The sequence below is a fragment of the Theropithecus gelada genome, chromosome 6 (genome assembly GCF_003255815.1).
Source record: "Theropithecus gelada isolate Dixy chromosome 6, Tgel_1.0, whole genome shotgun sequence".
Classification (NCBI taxonomy): domain Eukaryota; kingdom Metazoa; phylum Chordata; class Mammalia; order Primates; family Cercopithecidae; genus Theropithecus; species Theropithecus gelada.
Window position 1 is genome coordinate 139,810,579 of NC_037673.1, and position 12,368 is coordinate 139,822,946.

Below are 12,368 nucleotides of genomic sequence, written 5' to 3' on the forward strand. Positions count from 1 at the left end.
GTAGGGAAGATTATTCCAGGCAGAGGGAAGAGTATGTGTAAAGCCCCAAATGCAAGAAAGTACATGGGACTTGGGGTGGTAGCCATGGTTGTTTCAGGCTGACTGTGGGTGACAATCCAATTCCATTATCTTGACTTCCTCCAGCCATGCAGGCTGCTGCTTTTGGTTACCAGGCAGCACTGGCTGCTGTAGCTGGGGACCTCAAATGCTCTTTTTGGGACATTCATTTGAAGCAGGTGAAGGGGAGTCTACTGTCTCTTCTACACCAAGAGTTGCAGTTGGGGCAGCTGGGAAAATCACCAGGAAAATAAAACCAAATCAAACAAAATTAACTTAGAAGATAGTTTATATACATGAGATAGGGAATACTAACAATTCAGATGCAAGCACTTTAAGTACAGAATGATATAAGACAGAAAGAAAATCCCTTTCACAAGTCACAATTCAGATGGTCAATTCAAACCTTTAAATGATAAACCACATTTCTAGTCAAGCTGAATACAGAGTACAGTATTTTATTTGCTAAAATCTGAATGGTTACTATGAGCCACACAGCCTAGGTAACACACCCAAAATAATCTCTATGAATTCCTACAACACTCTTATGGGATAGCCATTATTATCTCCATTTTATAAATGAGAAAACAGAGGTTAAGTTACTATAAGGTCACAGAGCTTGGATCCAAACCTAGTGCTTATTTTATAGCCTGTGCCTTCAGCAACCACACCACCAGTATATTTAATCATAACTAATAGAAACAAATACAAATATTGAGTGATTACTTTTATGCTTTTATAAGATAAACAGACCAAGAGAAATGCTAGTTAAAAGCATTTATCTTTAGAGCAAGAATGCTCCATCCTTGTAGAAACATTGAGACAAAAAGAATGCACAAGAGCAGCAGTTTTAAGAAAAGTTTGGTGAAACTAAGTGAAATTCCAGGCATGAGCAATCAATTTAAGATTCTATTAGGAAAGCAAAACAATGAGATTATTTCAATTATTGAGTTAACAATGAGATTTCACCATCTACATTCTAGCCATGAGTAAGACATTTATTCGAATCAGATAAGAAGATATAATGTCGTTTGAAGGAGGCCCGGTACTTTTAATAACAGAGATAAATGAAACTGACAATGATCTCATACTTTATAAATCTAAACACAGGACCAAGGTTAGACACAGGGGTCCTAGTGGTTGATGAGTTAGTTTAAATGCCGCTTTTTGCCCTATCTATTGGATACCAGACAGGATTTTTGTTTTCTTCCTCTAAACAAGGAGATTAAGAAATTAATCCAATTGCATTTAAAACAAAGTGCAGGAGCAAGAAACAACCTTGAACCTTCCTTACTCAAATAGCAGCTCTGTTGGTAATTTAATCACTAACTGAGTTGTGCAACTTGCCTATGAGAAATGGTAAAATACCTACAATGTGGAAATCTGCCAGAGTAATTCCTTCACAGGAATGGGAGGGAAAGGCTCAGCCAGCTCACACTCACACCCTACCTCCCTATGCTCAGTGTCTGGAATCGCTTCTGTATTAGGAGAGAATACGGGAACAGTTCTGGATCTAAGGAGAGTGTGAAGTCACTGAAATGTTTTCGAATACCCACTTTCCTTCACTCCCCCTCCCACCCTACTTGGTACTCGCTGGCATGTGGTACCACGTGAGCTACGGGCTGCACATAATGAAGTCAAAATGTCAGCAAGGAATGGACCGGAGATCCTGTGGTGTGTGATCTGGCTTGCCCTTATCATATGCCCCCTTTCTGCCTTTGTTGCACCAATGTTTAGTTTCAGACACGGAAATTTTGAATGGGATCAATCTGAACTGTTCCTTCGTTTCCTGATAACTACAACTTTTCATTCTCCAGTCTCAGCTTAAGCTTCATTTTCTCTTGGAGGCTTTCCTAAGTTACCTGAACTACATTAGAACTCCTTGGCACACACTTCCACATCTCCCTATGCTTTCTAGTACTAAACACACTTCTTCCATCTTCTCCACTGTATCAGAGGGTTCACCGCGACATTTCAACACCCAATCACAATATCTGGCATGTTGCTTGCCTTTAGTCTCTGTTTGCAGAATGAATGGTTGCCTTCGTCGTTTTCTTTTTTAAAAAGGTATTGTAGACAAAGGCAGTGGTTCATGCCTGTAATCACAGTGCTTTGGGAGGCTGAGGCGGGTGGATCACAAGGTCATCACAAGATCAGGAGTTCAAGACCATCCTGGCCAACAGTGAAACCCCCATCTCTACTAAAAATACAAAAATTAGCTGGGCATGGTGGCATGTACCTGGAGTCCTAGCTACTCGGGAAGCTGAGGCTAGAGAATCGGAACCCGGGAGGCGGAGCTTGCAGTGAGCTGAAATTGTGCCACTGTACTCCAGCCTGGGCCACAGAATGAGACTCCATATCAAAAAAAAAAAAAAAAAAAGAAAAAAAGAAGAAAAAGTATTGTAAAATATTTAAGACAAGCACAAATGTGTAAATAAACATATTACAAACCACCACATACTGACTACAGATTAAGAATGAAAACAATATTAATACAAGTTTAAGTCCCTACTTAGTCCTCTTTGATCACATTCTGCTCTCTAGAGGCAACTAGTGGTCTGAATTTGGTGTCTACTATTTCTATGCATTTCTTAATATTTTCACTACACATATATGCAAATTTATTGTTTTGCGTATTTTTATAGTTTGTACAAGCATTATACTACGTGTAGCCTGATATTGACTTCTTTCAGACTGTGTGTGATTCATGATTCATTCATGCTGTTGTATTTAGCTAGAGGTTATTTGTTTTCACTGCTGTGTATTTCATTGTATAAAAGCCTCACTATTAATCTGTTTTCTTGTTGATGGATTATTTTCTAAATTTTTGCTATTGCAAAATATTATGAATGTCCTTGTACTTGCAACACTTTTCTTCTTTTAGGTCACATTGTGGTTTCCAATATACTAGGCCTTTTCATTATTTGCCTGCCAAAAATGACCTGCATGGGACCTCTGAAAGCTGTATGAGAGATAGGTGATAAGCAAACTTATGCTTGTGTGAAAATGGGTATCAGTGGATTTACAAGAAGCAGTGTGGAACAGTGACATGAACATTGATCTGTGAATTCAACAGACATGGATTCCAGTAACCACTCAACTGCTTAGCAGCCACGCTGCACTGGGGAATACAATGCTTCAGTTTTCATTCTGTATAACTTGAATAACAGTCTCCTATCTGCCTACCTCACAAGGTTGTAACTATGATCAAATGAAATAATATTGCTAAAAAGATTTTGAAACCTGATATATTATGCAACATTGGAACATCAACACCAAAATGTATCACCCAAGTGTAATGTGGCAAAAGAGTTATAACAAAACAACCATACAAAAATAGAAAATAATGTGTTATCGCCTTCTACATTTAAACTTGTTATTGTCTACAAGCTGTTATCCTTTATTTACATTAAATTGAGGTGTTCTAGAAATGATACTTTATTCCCAGAGGAAAGACTGGAAGAAAATCAGGCTTTTGAGAGAAATGGATTTTGGGTTTCTACTGCCTATAAAATCCTACTGAGAAGATCATTGAAATGAATTGAATTGGTTCGAAAAATGGTGCTTTTGCCAAGGTTCTGTCTTTAGGCTTACGTGTATGTTGAGGTAGGAGAGTTGTAATGGTTAAAATGAGGATTTTAGAGTGCAGATGACCTGGGTTCAAATCTTGGCTCTATTTTCCTTCTCTTTAATGAGTATAATATGATAATTTAACAGGACTGTTGGGAAGATTAAATGAACTAATGTACGTAGAGCTGCATATTTGGCCCTTTGAATATGTGGCTCAAATCCAGGCTTAGTTGAGGTTTCCCAACAGGTGAGGCAAGGTTGCTGGGGTTTTGTTCTTGTCACATGATCTCAGTTGCCTCAGTCTAACTCCTTCTCACTTAAAAAAAAAAAGTGTTGGTACAACCATTATGTCAGGACCTGCAGCTGTCATATGTCTACCGATACTTTTGCATAAATGACTGAGCTAGCTATGTTCAGTGAACAAAGAATGCTGTCACTACTAAAAAGAGTTTTGGATGTGCCAGATGTTTTGCCCTGAAGTGCTGACTTCTGGTTTGGAAACTGAGAAAGAGTAGCCTGGTTAATCTGTTTGATTAACCAGCAAGGAACCAAAGAGATGGTTTCAAAGTAGTTAAAGACTAATTTTAATCATGCAATCTTGTTCTCAAGCAAGAGCTAAGAACAGATAAGACTGAGACCTACTATCAGAACTCTGGGTTCCAAATAGCTATTCCTGAAGCACTTTTTTTTTTTTTCTTTTGAGACAGTTTCGCTCCATCATGCAGGCTGGAATGCAATGGTACAATCTCAGCTCACTGCATCCTTTGCCTCCCAGGTTCAAGCGATTCTCCTGCCTCAGTATCCTAAGTAGCTGGGATTACAGGCAATTGCCATGACACTTGGCTAACTTTTGTATTTTTAGTAGAGATTGGGTTTCGCCATGTTGGTCAGGCTGGTCTCGAACTCTTGACCTCAGGTGATCCACCGCCTTGACCTCCCAAAGTGCTGGGATTACAGGTGTGAGCCATTGTGCACAGCCTTCCTGAATTTCTGGTACCCACATCTGCTTTACCAGAATCCTCTTGTGTTATTCTCCTGGTCGTAATGAGTCAAAGACCAGACTTACCTGGTGCATTTGCTCATGGATGTTTGATTTCTCGGGAACTGGCTTGCTTTGCAAGTACATATTTCCATAAACACATTTACTATAAAGGTCTCTCCACATCTAGGAGGAGGTGAAAAAGAGCAGGGAGGAGGGACAGAACAATGTCCTCTCTATTCTAGTAATCCTGGGAGGCTTCCTAGAGGGCATGTGGCTGGAAAGAATGGGTGGAGATGAGTAGATGGAATTTTGCAGTCATGAATTTCTTTTGTTGCTCTATAACCTCTACTTGTTCACTCAAGTAGATTTATTAAGCTCCTCCTACCAGACAACATAGCATAGTGACTTGGGAACTAAATTCCTGGGTTTAAACCCCCAATTCTGCCATTTACAAGTTGCATAGTCTTGGGCAAGTTTCTTTTTATCTCTCTGTACCTCAATTTCCTTAACTGTAAAATAGAAGTAATAAGAATACCTATCTCACAGGGCCATTGTGGAGATTAAGTAAATTAATTATCTATATCTATATCTGTTATCTATACCTAGCTTTAAACAGTGGTGGGTCCACTGTAAGAGTTTAAAAAATTTTAGCTGTTATTATCATTTACAGCAGTAATTGGTGCTAAAAGTAGTAGTCCCATAAAATTTGGTAAGGACAGGGCTTTTCTGATAAGTTTATCAGTTCTTCAGGGTTAAGAAGATACTTAACAACTTTGAGGTTATAATTTTCTTGGCTGTGACAAATGACTCCAACTTGGTAAATGGATGTGCAGAACTGGTTTGGGGGGTAAAGACTCCAAGCTGTGTCTAATAGTAAAGAAAATAAATAGTATTATGTACCTGCTAAATAAGCTGTTCTTTCCAAATGGAAAACATTGCAGTCATTTCAGTTTGCCACTGAGTTCGGCCAATGCCATTGGAGGAGCACAAATGGAACATAATATAAAAGTATACACACAATGTACTGTTCTAAATTCAAAGAGTGCATTTCTCTTACATAGCTATTCCCCGAAATTTTCAGAGAGATGATGCATAGAATGAGGTGGTTATTAAGCTGAAAATGAACAGCAGTAAAACAGAGGAGGCATTGCAAGGGCTGATAGAGTTGAAGGGAAACCATTAAATATTATAGATAACAGGAATGGAGGGGGATTGTAAGAAATCTCATTAGCCCTGTTACTTTTTGGGAAGACTAAGGCTACTATAGTTTGAAATTAATGCATAAAAATCTTTAAAGAAACCAAAAAGAGAAAAAGATGTCCACAGATAGAAAACTTACTTGTTTGTGCAATAGCCTATTGTTTAGTAATGCTCCTAAGGAAATGACTTTTGTGCAACCTAAATTCCTCACACTGCAGTCAAAGTCTGCCTAATGATGCTGCTGCCACCGTAGGGAAAAAAAAAAATACATAACTGGTTGGCTCTATTGTTACTATTTTTGTTGTTCTACTTAGTTCAGACTGAGAAGAAAATATATTTCAAGCTTTCTGTTTATACACATTTTTGGAGAGGAGGCTCATCCAAGTCTTAGAAATACAGTAAAATGGAAGTATTTTAATCATCCTTAAATAATTGAGGACACTACAGGGCCATGGGGCTCATTAGAAAGATGATTATGACTGGGCAGGCAGATGTAGAAAGCTGAGAAGACCTGGCTTAGTCTTTGTTCATACTATACATATCTTGGAAGTAATACTTTTTATGGGGTGTGGGGTGAAAAGGCAGTCAATGTCAGAGCCTTTTCTGAAGAGAGTGAAAACTGAAACAAAACAAAATAATGCAGTTCCAGAAAATTAGAAGATTGTGACACTAGTTCTAGTTCATATACCTTTTAATACTTTTATTGAGATATGTCATATACCATGAAATTACCCATTTAACATGTACAATTCAATGGAAGGTTTTCATTATATTTATAGGGTGGTGCAACCATCACTACAATCAATTTTAGAACATTTTCATAATCCCCAGAAGAAACCCATTAGCAGCTACTCTGCATTCCTGTTACCCTCTTCGTGCCCCAACCTCAGGCAACCACTAATCTACTTTCTATCTCTATGGGTTTGCCTATTTAGTACACTTCACATAAATGGAATCATACAAAATGTGATCTTTTGTGACTGGCCTTTTTCACTTAGGATGATATTTTCAAGTTTCACTGATATCGTAGGATGTGTCAGTACCTCATTTCTTTTATTGATAAGATTCCTTTATATACATATATCACATTTTGTTTATCCATTCATCAGTTGATGACATTTAGGTGGTTTCTACATTTCAGGTCTTATGAATAATGCTGCTAAGAACATTCATGCATACGTTTTTGTGTGGGCAGATGTGTTTCTCTTAGGTCAATACCTAGCAGTGGAATTGCTGGGTCAAATGGTAACTCTATGATTACTATTCAGAGCAACTGCCAAACTGTTCTCCAAAGTGGCTGCACCATATACTATTCTCACCAGCAATATATGAGGGTTTTAATCTCCACATCCTTGCCCAACATTTGCTGTTGTTCGGCTTTTTATTATAGCTACCCTAATGCATGTGAAGTGTTACCTCATTGTGGTTTTGATTTTCATGTTCCCAATGACAAAGGATGTTGAGCATCTTTTCATGCACTTATTGGCCATTTGTGTATCTTCTTTGGAAGAATGTCTATTAAAATTCTTTGCCAAGTTTTGAATTGGGCTATTTTTAATTGTTGAGTTATAAAAGTTCTGTATATATTCTAGATACAAGTTCTTTGTCAGATATATATGATTTGCCTGTATTTTTCCCATTCTGAGGGTTTTTAAAAATCAATTTATTGTTGGTGTCCTTTGAGGCATAACTATTTTCGGCTTTGATGAAATTCAATTTGTTTCTTTATTTTTAAATTGTTTGTGCTTTTGGCGCCATATGCAAGAAACTATTGCTTAAGCCAATGTCACAAAGATATACACCTATGTTTTCTTGTAAGAGTTTTAGAGTTTTAGGTCTTAAATTTAAGTCTATGATATATTTTGAGTTAATTTTGTGTGTGCTATAAGAAATGGTCAGCTTCATTCTTTTGCATATAGATACCCAGTTTTTCTAGCATCATTTGTTGAAAAGACTATCTTTCTCCATCAGCTCGTATAATTTAAAAAGCCATAGGGAAATATTTTAAAATTCAGCTATTAAACACATATCTGGGTGATATCAAACACTGATTTTGTGAATTTTTCTTCCTTACCAATACATGGTTTGACTTTGGACCAAACAGATTTCATGTATTTGTCCATGTGTTTCATTCATTTATCAGTGGTATGTTGAATGCCTATTAGGCAACACTGGGCACACAGTGAAAAATTTGATAGTAGGTGCATTGAACATGAGGCCAGTTCCTTCCTCCATAGAGAAGGGATGGGAATAGTAGATCGCTGTTTCAACAGATTCTTGCATCTTCTGTCTCTCTTCCTCTCCAACATGTCAGTCTTAATATGCAAGGGCCTTCAGCATGCTATTTTGCCCTGTCTTCAGTGCTTTTCTCATTTGTTCTCTCCTGATGAACTCTTACTTCAGTTCTCAGCTAACCTTTCACTTTCTCAGGCAAGATTTCTTGTTCCCCTAGGTCAGTTCTCCTTGACTTCAGCTGTGTAGGACTTACATAATGGTAATGAATGAATTAATTGGGTAATTATTGGCTTGATGTCTATCCCCACTGTTGGTGTGATGGCTTCTCCAGGATGGGTACTATGTCTATCTTTTCCTGCTCCCTATTGCATATTGCTTGAGAGAGTAGGTGCCAGAGTCAACAGGCTGATCTGGTGAGACTCCTAGCTGTATTTAGCCACTCTGAATCTCTGTTTCCTCATCTATAAAATGGGGATAATAATGGTACCTGCCTCACAGGGCTCTGTAAGTGTTAAAGAATAATAGTATGTGAAGTGCCCAGGATGGTGTTTGGCACATGGAAGCCGGTTAAAATCTATCAAATGAATGAACGGTGCAATTTGCCATGTCCAATGGATGCATGTGGCCTATGTACACTTCCCATGGAGGCTGGAGAGAGAAGGTTGAATGACTGAACGGACACAATGAATCTCTAATAACATACCGGAATCTCAGGCAACCTTCCAGCATCCTGAATGGAGGTCAAACATTCTGAGAGGGGGCGGGGGGGATGATATCTTTCTAAGCCATTGTCTCCAAAACCACTAAAAACAATTATTAGCCAAATTATTTTTCCACAGAACACCAAGTAACCAGTTTGGCAGATTTAAAGAACAGATTTTTGTGCCAACATTATTATAGCTTAGTGTTTAACATAGTGCTTAAGAGAAAAGACTTGAGTCCAACTGTGTGGCTTCTCTACTTACCATTTAGGCAAGTCATATCACCTCTTTGAGCCTCAGTTACATCTGTAAGATGAGAATATTAATCATACCTTCATAGCAGGGTTGTTGAGAAAATTCATTGGGACAATGCACAAATAGCACATAGCCTAGTGCCTGGCATATTCCACTGGCTCAAAAAACATGAGTTACTTTCAGTTGTTAGTGTTGGAGAGGCTCTGATTTCTGGCTATGAGAGATCTAAAACCCACAGTATTAGTTTCATTAAACTCTTGACAATCTTCCAAGGAGAATGAGAAACAGAGGTCTTATAAAACACCCATTCGTGCTATTTTATTGTAAGCTACAGTTAATCAGATTGCCAAATTTTCCATTCAACCCCAAGAAGTCATATTTGGGAAAACAAACATATACACACACACAGTGTGTGTGTGTTTGTAACAATTTGGGGATGGTTGAAATTCAGCCAATTTATTTTTGTCTGGGTTCATAGAACATGAAACAAATCAATCTCTTGAGTATTTCAGTTTCAAATTAAGGTAAAATGTCAGTTTCTATTCATCTTTTGTTTTAGGCCTTCCACAGTCATTCTATTATTTATCTCAGAAGAAAGCTGAGCTTGGGAACTCTGCCCCCTTCTTTCCTTCTTCCCTTCCTTTGCCCATCTCTCTCCCTCCCTTCCTTGCTGTTACCTTCCTTCCTTCCTTTCTTCTTTCCCTTGTCCTGTAAAGTGACAGCCCTACATCTCTGTGTTAAATGGGAATAATTAAAATATTTACCTCATGTAATAAGCACTCACTACATGTTAGTTATGATTCTTATTACTATTTGGAAAAGGCACATTCTCTATTATTCCTTTTCCCTTGGTTCTTCTGAGTTTGTCTCTTCAAACTCAAAGTCTTGGGAAAAATTTGCCGGTATTTCTTTCCCTAGATCTTTCATTTGAGCCTGGCTAGCAGCTGTCAGTAATGGGAGAGCATCAGAGTTGCTAATAAATGGTTTGTGTATGAGACTCCTTAGGAACCAGGCATCAGGCCAGCTTCTTAGATGAGGCTTGATTCCTCACTGGGATGTGCTCATGGCATTGGTTAGTGTGTGCATAGGTCCTGGCTGCTGCTGTCATGTTAGACCTGTCCCAAGGGTGCTGGGGTGATGACCTTTACTGTGCAGTGGACAAGCAGAGACAGACTCACACACAAGAAACCGTTTCCATAGGGACCAGTCAATACCCTCACGGTCAGTTGTGAGTGCCTGCAGCCTTGCACACCATATTAAGTAGCATCACATGGATCTCTGAGGCTCAATGTTCTAAATCAATGCATAGATTGTCAGTTGGCCAGCCTACTGCAAGGGTTTCTTGTAGTCCGTTTCTCTGGCTCTGGGGAATGGGGCAATATGAAAAGTAGGAAAGATGCTGGCATTCTTGCCTGATTCTTCCCCTGAGCCTTAGCAGGGAAAGCCATGGCTCTTGCACTTTAGAGGGCAAATGACTCACTTTGTTAAACGCATATTTTCCCCCAGAGACCCAGATAGATTCAGTAAGGACAGAGACCAGGAAATGGCATTTTTAGAAGCACCTGGGGTTTAGAACTTAGTAGTAATCATTTTCTTATTTGTGGTCTGTTTCCCTTCCCTCTAACAGTGTGGAGGCTGATGAAGGCAGGACCTTGTCAATGCTGTTTACTGCTGTAGCCTTGTGGCCTCACCTTGTAGGACAGGAATGAAATGTAGCATCTGTCAAACTTCATTATTCACACTTATGTGCATAATTCTCATAAGTGCAAATTCTCATTCATCCTGTCTGGAGTAGGGTCCAAGAGTCTACATTTCTAACTATCTCCTCCTGAGAAATGCTGCGGGAGGTTGCCCCTCTGAGTAGCAAGGGTGGAGTCTTTAAGAATACGACTTTGGAATCACACTACCTGTATTTGAATCCTGATTCCTCTCCTTGCTAGTGGGGAGAAACTGAGCAGGCCCCTGCCCCTTAAAGTGGGGCTAATACCTCCGTCACAAGGTTCTTTTGGGGTTTTCATAATACACTGGAAGCAATTAGGCCAGTATATTGGGAGTGTTCAATAAATGTTAACTCTTATTATAATTATTATGAATACCACCAAGAAATTTGTTCTCAGATCACAACTTAAGAGACACTGGTGTTGTGGGTAATGCACAGAGTTTAGTGTCAGACTGCCCGGGCTTATTTCCTGGCTCTATCACTTACTACTTATATGGTCGTGGGCAAGTTTTTTAACGATTGCTGCAAATGGGAATAAGAGCAGCACCTATTTCCTATGTTTTTGGGAAAGTTGGACAAGGTAATGCATCCAAAGTTCTCATCTAATACTTGGTGTCTGGGAGCCTCATTTGTGTTACTATTATTATTGGTCAGCTGTAGCTATCTTTACGGAAAGTTTGGTATGAGATTGTAAATTACTGGGACCTCTGCTCTGATTAATCCAAACTAATAGCCAGTTCCATTACATATCCTCAACTAGCCATAAGTCATCAACATAGCCACCATTCTTCAACAATTTCTTAAGAATAATCACAACTTCATTTATTAGCTGTGTGCCTTTATAGAGTTATTTAACATTGGTGTACCTCACTTTCCTTATTGATAAGTAGGGGAAAATAACAATAGCTGCCTCATAGTATTGTTATAAGCAAACAAAGCATAAAATTATTAGAACAGAGTATGGTGCATGGTTAGTGCTTAGTAGATGTCAGCTATAATAGCAATTATTATTATGGCTATATTATCATTACAATAGAGTATATAAAACAGATGTTAGCTATGATAATTATTGTAGTTATAGATTATGTAAAGCATATAATACTAATCACATACTAGCATTATAATCACATTTTAATAATTAACATTACTTTTGTGGTGGAAAATGTCTTTGTTTTGCCTTCATTGACATTTATTTTATTTAAAAAAATTTTTTTTTAACTTTTAATTTAGGTTCAGGGTATATGTGTGGGTTTGTTATATAGGTAAATTTGTGTCATGGGGGTTTATTGTATAGATAATTTCATTACCCAGTTACTAGGCCTAGTACCCAATAGTTATTTTTTCTGATCCTCTCCCTCCTCCCACCCTCTACCCTCAAGTAGGCCCCAGTGTCTGTTGTTCCCTTCATTGTATCCATGTGTTTTCCCTATTTAGCTCCCACTTACAAGCGAGAACATGTAGTATTTGGGTTTCTGGTCTTGTTTCAGTGTACTAAGGATAGTGGCTTCCAGCTCATCCATATTCCTGCAAAAGACATAATTCATTCTTTTTTATGGCTGCATAGCATCCATGATGGATAGGTACCACATTTTCTTTATCCAGTCTGTCATTGGTGGGCATTTAGGTTGATTCCATATCTCTACTATTG